Source organism: Mytilus galloprovincialis, chromosome 12 (genome assembly GCF_965363235.1).
Source record: "Mytilus galloprovincialis chromosome 12, xbMytGall1.hap1.1, whole genome shotgun sequence".
Taxonomy (NCBI): domain Eukaryota; kingdom Metazoa; phylum Mollusca; class Bivalvia; order Mytilida; family Mytilidae; genus Mytilus; species Mytilus galloprovincialis.
In genome coordinates this window covers 11,367,760-11,379,560 of record NC_134849.1, presented here as the reverse complement: position 1 = coordinate 11,379,560, position 11,801 = coordinate 11,367,760, and the positions used below count along the sequence as shown (strand labels likewise).

Genomic DNA, 11,801 nt, shown 5'->3' with positions numbered 1-11,801 from the left:
TGCAGATGTGCATATCGACAGGAAATTACGAGTCAAATTTGTTCTAGGAGTTATGCCCCTTTGAACTTATTTGCTTCAATATACTACTGCATGTTTGTCCTTGCAACTCTTCTCACACCGCACAATAGAATTTTATGAAACCTTTTTAGATAAGGACATACTATTTTGATGTACACATTTTTTTTCTAGGAGTAAGGCCCCTTTGAACTTATTTGCTTCAATATACTACTGCAACAGTTTGTCATTGCAACTCCTCTGAAACCACACAACAGAATTTCACGAAACCTTTTTAGATAATAAGGACATACTATGTAGATGTGCATATCAACAGAAAATTATCGTGATTCAATTTTTTTTTCTTATACCATTTTTTTTCTTAGTTATTTTATTTCTCCAGTGGCAATGTGGAGACTGACTGCCAAAGCGGGTCCGGCTTCAGTTATTCACAATATAATCAACCAATGAGCCTGCACCCTATGTCGGACTCTGTAACAATCATCCCATCAACCAAATATTTTGAAACATATTTAGAATTCAAGACAGACATATTTGTTTTTCATTCATTATTTTTTACATAAATCACCCATTAGTTTTCTCATTTGAAATGTTTTAAATTGTTCATTTGTCATTTCGAAGCCTTTAAAACCAACTATGCAGAACAGGTTTTACTCATTGTTGAAGAACATATGGTGACCAACATGTATAGTTATTTCTGTGTTATTTGGTCTCTTAGCTTGTGTCTCATTTACAATCATATCACATCCTCTTATTTGATATTTTAATTTGTTATAATACATTTAATAATCTTTTCATACACCAAATATACATGAAGATGACCTATTTATTTCACAATATAGCATATTAAAAGAGGATTGCTAGACAGAATTGTAAATTATTGCACGCAATAGTTTATCTACTACATGTACCTTTTAGTATTTATTATTTTTGAGTATATGTCAGACATGTCGACGACGGACAGTCAACGGTACTATACCTTAATATGTCCCGAAAACGGGCGTAAAAAAAAGCCTCAACTAAATCAAATTTTTGAAACGTGATTGATTTTATTCCTCTAATATCTATGGGATCAAATTTACAAAAAATTTATTAATATAATTAATTTCAATGTACTAGTATACATGTAAGAATTGTTGCCATTTATACATCATGTACATATACAATCCTTTGCTGATCAGCTCTACATTTTCCTTATTTTTATTCTCCTTCACTGTTTTTTTTTTTTTTATAAGACTCATATATATGATTTGTATTCATCATTGGGACAGGTAGCAATATATATAGGTGAAGTAGGTCCTTTTGATTGGATTTTTTTAAAGGATTCTGACAGCACTAAAGCATATACATGTAGTTCCAATTTTTAGTTGATCTTAGCTCCTTAAGTGGATTGTGGCAACACATATTGCATATATACATGTAGAATGTTGTTCTTAAGTTTCAGCACTTTACGCATAGTTTCCGGTTGCAAGACTAGAATATGATACTGGCTTCTCATGAAATTCAGTCAGAACTTTGCCAATAGTTTCCAAGTAAAGTTGAACATTCCAAGATCACTCCTTCCATTTGCAATGTACATGTACAAATGTACTTGCAGCCTGAAATTAAATATCAGAGTAATTCTGTCAGAAAATCAACAATTATTGACATTCAAAAGCATATAGATGTAGACTAGTTCATAATAGGTAATGTGTCCATGGGACACAGATGAGCAACCGCTTGCATATAAAGAATGAAAAGAGTGACACCACCCAAATTTGTACTTGATCTGAGTGTTGTTGTAGTAAGCATTGCATACAAGTTTCAGAACATTTGGATGAAGCAAACTTGTGTTAAAGAAAGGAACAAAAATTCAGCATTTTTTTAATTTTGAAAAGGGGCATATCTCTAGAACAGTAAAAGCGACCCCACCAAAAATTCAAACTTCATGTTTGTTTGTTTGTAGTATCATACAATGTATATGCATTAATTGTGTATTAGTTTCATAACATTGGTAGAGGCAAACTGAAGTTGGAGAACAGAATCCAAATTTGGGAGGTACATGCAAGTTTGATAAGACTGACAATGCAAGGGTAACCTTAAAAGAAGTAGAATGGCAGGGCCGTAACTACCTATGAGGCAGGGGAGGCAACTGCCTCCCCTGAATTTTCTGCACCAATTTTTTTTTTTGAAGTAATAAAAAGAAATATTGACAATATGTACACGAAGAACTTGAATTTGTATTATTAACAACACACGTTTACAGTTTTAACAGTGTTATCGTGATACGTGATATATACACTGTATCTGTCATTTTCAGGATTTTTTATCGAAAGTGAACCATTTCAGAATTTGTTTTAGTTTTTTATTTCGTCTGGCCATCCATCTGTTATTCAGTATTTCCTATGTCGTACGAGAACGCATATGAAACTTTGCTTTCGGTAATTTTAATTAAAAGTTAACTAATCACTTTTATTTACCATGTTTAGGGGCTCAATTAAGCAGAGGAAGTTCCCTTTGTATTGTCAAGATTCGAAGTTTTATTTAGAGTCGATATTCAATAAACTACATAAACACAAGCACTAGTGAGCTTTTCAAATCGACTTTTGTGAATCTTTTATGATATCGGAAATTCGTTACCGGCTGAATCAGCTGTTGGATAATTTTTTTAACGTGTCTAGTCAGACAGTACGTCTCCCGATCGTACGAGAACATTATGGTCAATGCCATTAGTAGTTAAACACTCCCATTCGTTGTAGTTCTATACATGTCTGTTCAGCTTTCAAACTATGATATTGAAATTCAAGGTCCTCGATAAAAAAAAATATTCTTGCGTTCTATTACCTTGCTTTTTTTATATGGGTTTTTTAACATACCAGTTTGATTTCTAACAAAAATATCTTTAAATACAGATAATAATTGTTTGCAAAACAAATTGCTCCCAGGTGCAAGCATTACTGATGAGTCGTAAAGTAAGGAAATCGAAGGAAAACGTCTTTTTTTCGCCATTTTATTGAGAGAAAAAAATCGGCGGTCACAATGTATTTAATGTTAATAATTATAGTTAAAAGTACGACCTTGAAGACGGAGCCTTGGCTCACCCCGAACAGCAATCTCAGTTTGTTTTTGCATAAAAATTGCTATCAGGTTCAAGCAACACTGATGAGTCTTAAAGTAAGGAAATCGAAGGAAAACGGGTCATTTTAAGCTATTCTCTTGGGGCCTCAATCGGCGGCCAAAAACCCCTGCCTCCCCTGAAATCGATCCCTAGTTACGGCCCTGAATGGTATAAATAATTATGTGTTTATTTGATAATAGGTTCGTTTTCATGTGTTTTTGTTTTCCGTTGAGAACACATCAAATATTTTTTTATAATTTAATTTGGTTGAATATATATATCGAATTTCTGAACAGAAAATAATGAAAATGAGACATAAAAAAATATAGCCAAAAAATAAACCTGTGATAATACTGCTTCTATTGGTACCAGGATGCTAAAAATCAATCCAAAATATTTAAAAAAAAAAAATCTAGTTTTATATACAATATACATGAACAGCTAAAAATCTCAAGTGACAAATACTTATGGCCACACTCTGTACATGTTTAACCTTGATACTTCTATTACTAGACCTTAAGACTGTTGGACATTTTTGTATACCTAACAGAATTAGGGGGGGGGGGGTTAATGGTAAACAAATTGTGATTGATCAAGACGAATCCTTCAATAAGGTGTAGGGTTTATCATTTACAAATTAGGCCAATTATTTCATATTCTCAAGAAAATAAACAAATCAATCAAACCCCTTGAGGACCTTAATTGAGGGGTGGACAAGGGTAAGGAGACAGGGGAATGAGGGATCAGAGAAAAGGGGTATCTTGGAAATATATTTTGTCATTTTTATTTTGTCTTGGAGCAAGGAGATGGAAGTATTGAAGTAAAAAAAAAGGGGGGGGGATTTTGGGTAGAAAGGGAAGGGAAATATAGTTAGGGCTAAGCCTATAAGGAGTAGAAACTGTTCCGAGGGAAGTTATGGGGTACCCCACATACATATGACCCTGACTTGGCTACGAAATTAGATATTACAAATGATGATTAAAAAAGACTAATTCATTGACACTAACGGTAGCGTAATAATGACAGTTGTAGTGCTTCATAGGAGATGTCATCCCTTCCTCTTCGGCCGTTTGCACACGGATATTTTTCAAAACTGGCCAGACATGTTTACAACTTGTCTGTAAAGGGTAAAATAAACACATAAATAAGATACCAGCTATAACGATCTATGACATTAAACATGGAACAGAAATTGAGCCGGTGCAAGGTTTCAGCCGCAGTGATTTTCAACAGTAGCGAGTATTTTGAGACAACCCCCAAGTTTGTATTTTTCGTTATACTGATAACATTTGGCTGCCTAATATATCGAAATCTATGTTTTCTTATGTAATAACTCTACCTTCATCGTTGTATATTCGCCACAATGTCTGTTATGCATGTACATGGTCGTATTCATCAATGTAGTATGCTGCTCGGCAATGGCGACCGGTCCGATAATGGGGGTTACACTAAAGACCTGAAAGTGGACCTGAAAAGACCTGAAAATATACGATTAAAATTATTCAAATTGCAATAACTTTTTTATTGTTGGATGGAATTTCTCCAAATTGGAATTTTATTAATTGTTAATATCAATATTTAATTAAAATTTAAATGTTTTAAATTAAAAAGAAATTTTTGATGCTAAAAGTTGGACCTGAACGGAGAAATGAAAAGACCTGAAGGGACCTAAAAATCTATGGTCAGACTAATTCTAACTTCAATAACTTTTTTATTATTCAGTGGATTTCTTTCAACTTTTGATTTTGTGAACCAAAGGGTGCAATATAATGATAATATTAAAAAAAATTATTGAAAACATATTGTTGGGGTGTCAAAACTCGGACCTGAACGGAAAATTAAAAATCTGAATGAACCTAAAATTCCGCTAAAAAAAAATTAAACGAAAAATAATAAACATAGACCAAGGATTTGTCTAACTATACAATTCATTGCAAAGACAAAAAATATGGTTGTAAACTTTTCATGTTCGATGTCATTTTGTCTCTTGTGGAGATCTGTCTCATTGCTGGGATCACACGTACCCCATCTTCTTTTTAATTTTTAATTGACGGAAGAGAATAAAGAATAAAATTGTTTACTATAGTGTCACATATTGATTGAAACAAGACATTCACAAAATATTCATATACACACAAACAACAATCAATATCCAGCCAAAAAATTACTGAGACACTGATGCTTAAAACCAAAATATATACAAAATGTACTATTTAAACTTGTAAATAATCTCATAAAAGTTATATTCAAAATGGGACAAGTAGCTTAAAATGTAAATAATTCTTAGGTTAAAAAAGATATATGTTAACTATGAAGTATGAAGTACTATAAAATTGGGTAAAAATCTTATAAATAAATGCATTGGTAAAACGATATAGTGATAATCCAATTAAAAGATTAAAGTGAAATGTTTATTTAGACTAATGATCCAATTATCAGCTAATATCAATACAAGGTTTGAATTACAACCGGCACACGTCCATATATATATCTTTATTTTTTTTTTTTTTTTTTTTTTTTTTTTCTCACAAACCAAATTACAAAGGTATAGAGATAATTACATATTTCAATACAATTATTACAATTACATAAATAAATAATGTACGAAAGTAGATAGAGGCGTTCACAATTGTTCACCCAGAAAAGTTTAATTTGTTATTTATCTCCTTAATAAGTTTACATAGGTTGTTTAGTTCTGTACATTTTTTAGAATTCATTAATGCATAAAACTTCAATGAGTTTGGTCTATTTCTATAGCAAAATGCAATACATTGTTTTCTACAATTATCAAAAGCTGAACAATTAAAAATGTAATGGTATTCATCACCAATGTCATCTGAATTACACAATAAACATTTTCTGTTTTCTCTTTCTATGTTTTGCCATCTTCCAGTTTCTATTGGAAATTTCATGTTTAAAGTTCGAAATTTAAAAAATAAGGATATCTGCCTGTCATCCAAAATATTTAAATATTTCTCAAACTCCAAAGTATCTTTAAATAAACGATAATTTAATGCTTTTGGTGATTCTTGTAGGCTTGCTAGCCATTTTTGTTTAAATTGATCTATCAAATTCTGTTTGATGGTTACATGTAGCCATGTTTTATTTACAAAAAAGATATTATTCCATACATATGACAAGCCACACATGTCTAAAATTGATTTGACTTGTTTTAACCATAAAATATTTGTACCATATTTGGCAGTTGCTAAGTTATACAAAATAAAAGGCAATTTGTCAGGTTTTCCAGTTACCAACTTGAACCAATAATTAATCATTCGTAACTTGATTGAAATATCTAATGGATATCTTCCCAATTCACCATAAATCATAAAATCAGGAGTAGACTTTTTTACTCCAAGTAATATTTTACAAAATTTAATATGAACCCTCTCGATTATTGAATTATTTCCAAAACCCCAAACTTCGCACCCATACAGAAGTATTGGTTTCACAATTTTATCAAATAGATCAAGTTGGCATTCAATTGACAGATTATGTACTCTACCTTTTCGAATAATATCGTACATGGCATGTGTTGCTTTTTCACATTGCTTTTTTTTAGCTCTTGAAAAATTTCCTGACCTAGACAGTAATACACCAAGATAAGTAAATTCACTCACAATGTCTAGTATTATATTATCATACTTAAAAACAATATTCTGCGGTAGTCTACCTTGTGAAAAAATTACAATCTTACTTTTTTGCACATTTACTCTAAGTTTCCATAACTCACAATATTCATATAAGGAGTCAAGTTGTCTTTGTAAATCTATCTGAGATTCTGCCATTAAGACAGTATCGTCAGCATATAAAATGACAAACAATTTTAAATAAACATTTAACTCTATTTCTAACTCATCAGAGATAGTGCACAAACCTTCTATATTTTTATTCTGTAAAAACAATTCCAGATCGTTAAGATAAATAGAAAAAAGCAAAGGAGAGAGATTCTCTCCATGCCTAACACCAATAGAACAAGGGAAAAATTCAGAAAAATCTGATCCAAAGTGAATTCGTGATTTGATATTATTGTACATGTTGACAATAACGTTATACATCTTTCCGTTAATCGAGTGTTTAATAAGTTTTGACCAGAGACCAGACCGCCAAACAGTATCAAAAGCTTTCGCAAAGTCCACGAATGCACAATATAGTTTCTTCTTTTTTCTCTTTAGCAACTCAAATAATATGTGAATAACAAATATATTGTCTACTGTGGAATAACCTTTTCTAAAGCCAGCCTGGTTTTCATTTAATAATAAATAATCCTCTAAAAAAGAACTCAATCTAAGATTTAAAACAGATGTGAAAAGTTTTCCCAGGCAGCTGAGTATAGTAATTGGTCTATAATTCTGGGGATCAGATTGGTCACCCTTGTTTTTATAAAAAGGTATAATATTTCCCATAAGCCATATGTCAGGCAAAATACCAGAATCAAAAATCATATTAAAAAGTTTCACATAAACGGGTATAAAAATGTGTGATGTGCTTTTCATAAATTCATTGATTATCAAATCATCGCCACTGGCCTTTCCGTTTTTCAAGTCTCGTATACACTTGCTAATTTCTTCTGTGGTAATTTCTGAATTTAAAACTTCATTTACACCTTGAATGTCATTCGGCTCATTTGTGACGTCATTTGTATTCTCGGCGTTGTTTAAATTTTTGAAAAAATCAAACAGTACATCTAATGCTATGTTAGGTTTAGTTCTTTTCCCTCCCCTATTTAAAATTTTCCAATATTCCTTCGGATTTTTTGTCCTCAGGTTTTTCATATGTTTTTGAAATTTTTTTCTATATTCCCTCATCGATTTATCCATCTGGCGTTTATATTCCCGTTCTTTCTTTTTCATTTCTTCCCTTTTAGCTTCTGATCTATTACTGCTATAATTTCTCTTTGCTCCCCTGTAAATCTTTCTCTTATTCCAACATTGCTTATCAAACCATGGTTTGTTCCCCTTTTTGCCCATTTTTTGTCCTGTACGACTCCCTTGGCTAGCATTATATGTACATAGAACATTTTCTGCAGCATCCAAAAATATGCTGTTAATGTTTTCAACTACTTCGTTTATTTTGCCTTGAGATAAAAGGTTACTGTCAACTGATTCTAATTCGGCAACCAAATCAGAAATTTTGTTCTTATCAATAAATTCTACGAATTCATTTTTTTTCTCAACATCCCATTTTTGTACCCGTTTTACTTCTCTTGCATTTTCCACGCTGTTCTCAGCAATATGCACATCTTCCTCAATACCATCTTTAAAATTTAAAGATAATATTAACGGAGAGTGGACATCTGAGAACAGCTTGGAAAAGTCTTGAACATACATATTTACAACGAAACATAGAAAATCATAAGTACAAATAAAATAATCAACAACACTGGCCTGACGGCAAGTAAATTTGCCTTCTTTGTCACCATTTACTCTACCATTTAGGATAATTATATTATTGTTTTTACACATTTCTAACAACATATTACCATAAGAGTTTTTACTTGTATCCATACTACATCTAACTTTAGACATATCATATAATTCTAGATTGTTTAAAATATCTACATTATCAGTATCAACAATATCATGCTGACTATGAACAGTTTCAATATATTCTACATCTCGACTAGTTCTACTATTAAAATCACCATTTAAAAGAATATACTTGTACTCTACAGAAAATTTCAAAAATTCTTGTTCTAATTCATTAAAAGCATCAGGCACCTTATATACTGAATTTTCTGGAGGGATATAAATATTTCCTATCATGACATCTTGGTCAGTTTTAAGTAAATCGGAAGAAATTTTCCACCAATATACTAAACTACTGAAATTTTCAACTGGTTTTACAAAATTTTCCAAGTGTGACTTGTAGCCGAAAGCTATGCCCCCCGATTTAACTCTTGCTATATTTTTTCTATTTTTTAGATGAAAAGTAAATCCTGGAATATTTATCTTATCTAGATCATCTGTTTTAGTCTCAACAAGAGAAATAAAATCAAATTCCTGAACCATATCTATAACTTCTGGATAATGCATACGTTTAATTACACCACAACAATTTAGAGTTAACATATTAATTAAACAGTTACTCGTTCTAGTTAAATATTGTTCACTGTCAGGTAAGTTTGTCATACCATTACACTTGTTCTTTTCTGGGGTTCCCTATGGGTGGTCTGTTGAGTTTCGCGATTCCCTTCGTCGTCTCTTACGCGACTGGTAGTCTTCAGGCGTATTTAATACTTCTCTCCGATTTTTAGGCGATGGAGAATTTAGAGTCTGATTGTTGTATATTACCCCGTCTACATATAGGATGTCCCTAACAAGTCTCACACGATGTCCTTCAGCTTTCATCTCTGTCATAATGGGATAGAGACTTTTTCTGGCCTGCACGTAATTAAAACATTCCAATCGACGAACACGCGTCTCTAAATAACATATAGTTTACTGGGGAAGCAATACTATTATTTTCATTTTTATGTTTAAGATCTGCTTTAATATATATTAATGCAGTTTAAGCAAGTTGAATTAGTTTGAACAGAGACATATATATAATCCTATTTATTATATGTCTCTGGTTTGAATAATTTCAACGGGCAATCTTCTTTTTTTCATCAACAAAAAGGTATTTTGTATTCAAATATGTTTCTGTATAAATATAAAGTCATTCGTTCTCTTCAATAGACTTTTGTCTAAAATGAAAACAAATAGAAAAAAACAATGTTGTACGAATTTAAATACATCTACCCCTATGATCTATTCATGTCTTTTACTTCCCCGACAAGGTCCGAATTTTGTAACTCAACCATTATATTTTTTTAATTTCGATAAAATTCTTTATCATTTCAATGATATATTACACCTTTCCTATAACAAAGTTCATATTTCAAGGAGATTGATTGAAAACAGTTAAAAAACTTGAATAAATCTGACCACAGGCTTTTCAAGCAAATTTATGTTATTTAATTTTCCGTTCAGGTCCGAGTTTTGACACCTCGACGATATTATTTCAATATTTTGTTTTAATATTATCATTATACTGAATTTTTTGTTTCATAAAATCCAAAGTTGAAAGATAAACATTGAGCCTTAAAAAAGTTATTGAAGTTAACATTAGTCCGACCATAGATTTTCAGGTCCCTTCAGGTCTTTTCATTTCTCCGTTCAGGTCCAACTTTTAGCATCAAAAAAATGTTTTTGATTTAAAATATTTAAATTTTAATGAAATATGGATATTAACAATTAATAAAATTTCAACTTGAAGAAATTCTATCCAATAATAAAAAGGTTATTGCAATTTGAATAATTTTAATCGTATATTTTCAGGTCTTTTCAGGTCTTTTCAGGTATTTTCAGGTCCACTTTCAGGTCTTTAGTGTAACCCCGATAATGGCGCCAAATTAGAGGGAAGCAACTCGCGCCAGACAAAATTACCGTATTTCACCAAAATAATCAAAATTTCGCTTTTTGATAACAAACAGTAATACGATAACCACATTTATATTCAGTGATCGTTCATTGATATAATTACAAACATTATTTTATTAAAGCCATCAATAAAGATTTCACAATTAAGTAATTAATGGAGTCCATTGAAATCAGACCTTATGGGGTAGAGGGGTTAAACAAAAGCTCGTAACTTTTTTAAAAGCCTGGTGACCCCCATTTTATTTTACCTTAAAATGTTCGAAAAGTTCATAGCTTTGACATATCTGTTTAAAAAAAAAATCTACCGGGGAAATTTTACGAAAAATCGATTAAACCAATATTTTTTTGCCTTAAACTGAAATTAGAAAATGCAAAATTTAGACATTAATCTGAAAATAAAAGGATTTTTAAGTCAAAAACAACCAAGGCAAAGGTTTACATTTCAAATTCTAATGTTTTTTCACATAAAAATCATACTGACTAGGTTTTAAAAGTCTTTGAATTTGATGTAACCGTTATTGTTGAAACGGTGGGCATGTTTGGAAATAGGGTCAAAATCGCACATTTCCCTTCAATTTTAGGGGAAAACGAGCCTGGTGACCCCCTTTTTTCTTTGCATTTTTGGATTCAGCATAAAAAGATCTACAAAATATGTGAAAATAAAAAAATTCTACCGGGGGTCCTTATTGGGGTGAGCCACCTTAACACAGATATGTTTATAGCCTGGAGTATAAGAACAGAAAAGACAATCTGATGGACAGCAACATTGCTATAAAAAAAGAAGATGTGGTATGATTGCCAATGAGACAACTCTCCATAAGAGACCAACATAACACAGAAATTAACAACTATAGGTCACTGTACGACCTTCAACAATGAGCAAAGTCCAAACCATAAAATTAATTCAATATCGCTGAACAATGACATAGAGGGCTGCGCGACAAAATGACCGACCCATTTAGATATACAGATACATTAAGTAATACTACTCCAAAGAAAATATCTTTGTCTATCATAATTAGTTCCTACCAAATGTATATAAGCAGAAAATTTACAACAAAATCACTGGACCATGACCTACGGGAAAGAGCTTAAAGAAGTATTTGTCAGACTGATATGTACTGATAGTAATCGAATATTTTAGAAAATATCATTGATATATTATATAGTTAAGGGGGCACGCGGGTATAAATCTTTTTTTTTCTAATATAAGATTTCGCTATTTTTTTTCTATAAATAAACTTTATCCTATACCTAATAGA

General features: G+C 31.4%; 1 long non-coding RNA gene across 1 annotated transcript; it reads right to left on the bottom strand.

Annotated features, from left to right (window-relative positions):
* Positions 1-1,044: 1,044 nt before the first annotated feature.
* LOC143054533 (uncharacterized) lies at positions 1,045-4,552 on the bottom strand. The gene is made up of 2 exons (XR_012971720.1): positions 4,452-4,552; positions 1,045-1,613 (listed from the first exon to the last, which is right to left on the bottom strand). It is a non-coding gene; the product is annotated as an uncharacterized LOC143054533 (long non-coding RNA).
* Between the last annotated feature and the right edge of the window lie 7,249 nt (positions 4,553-11,801).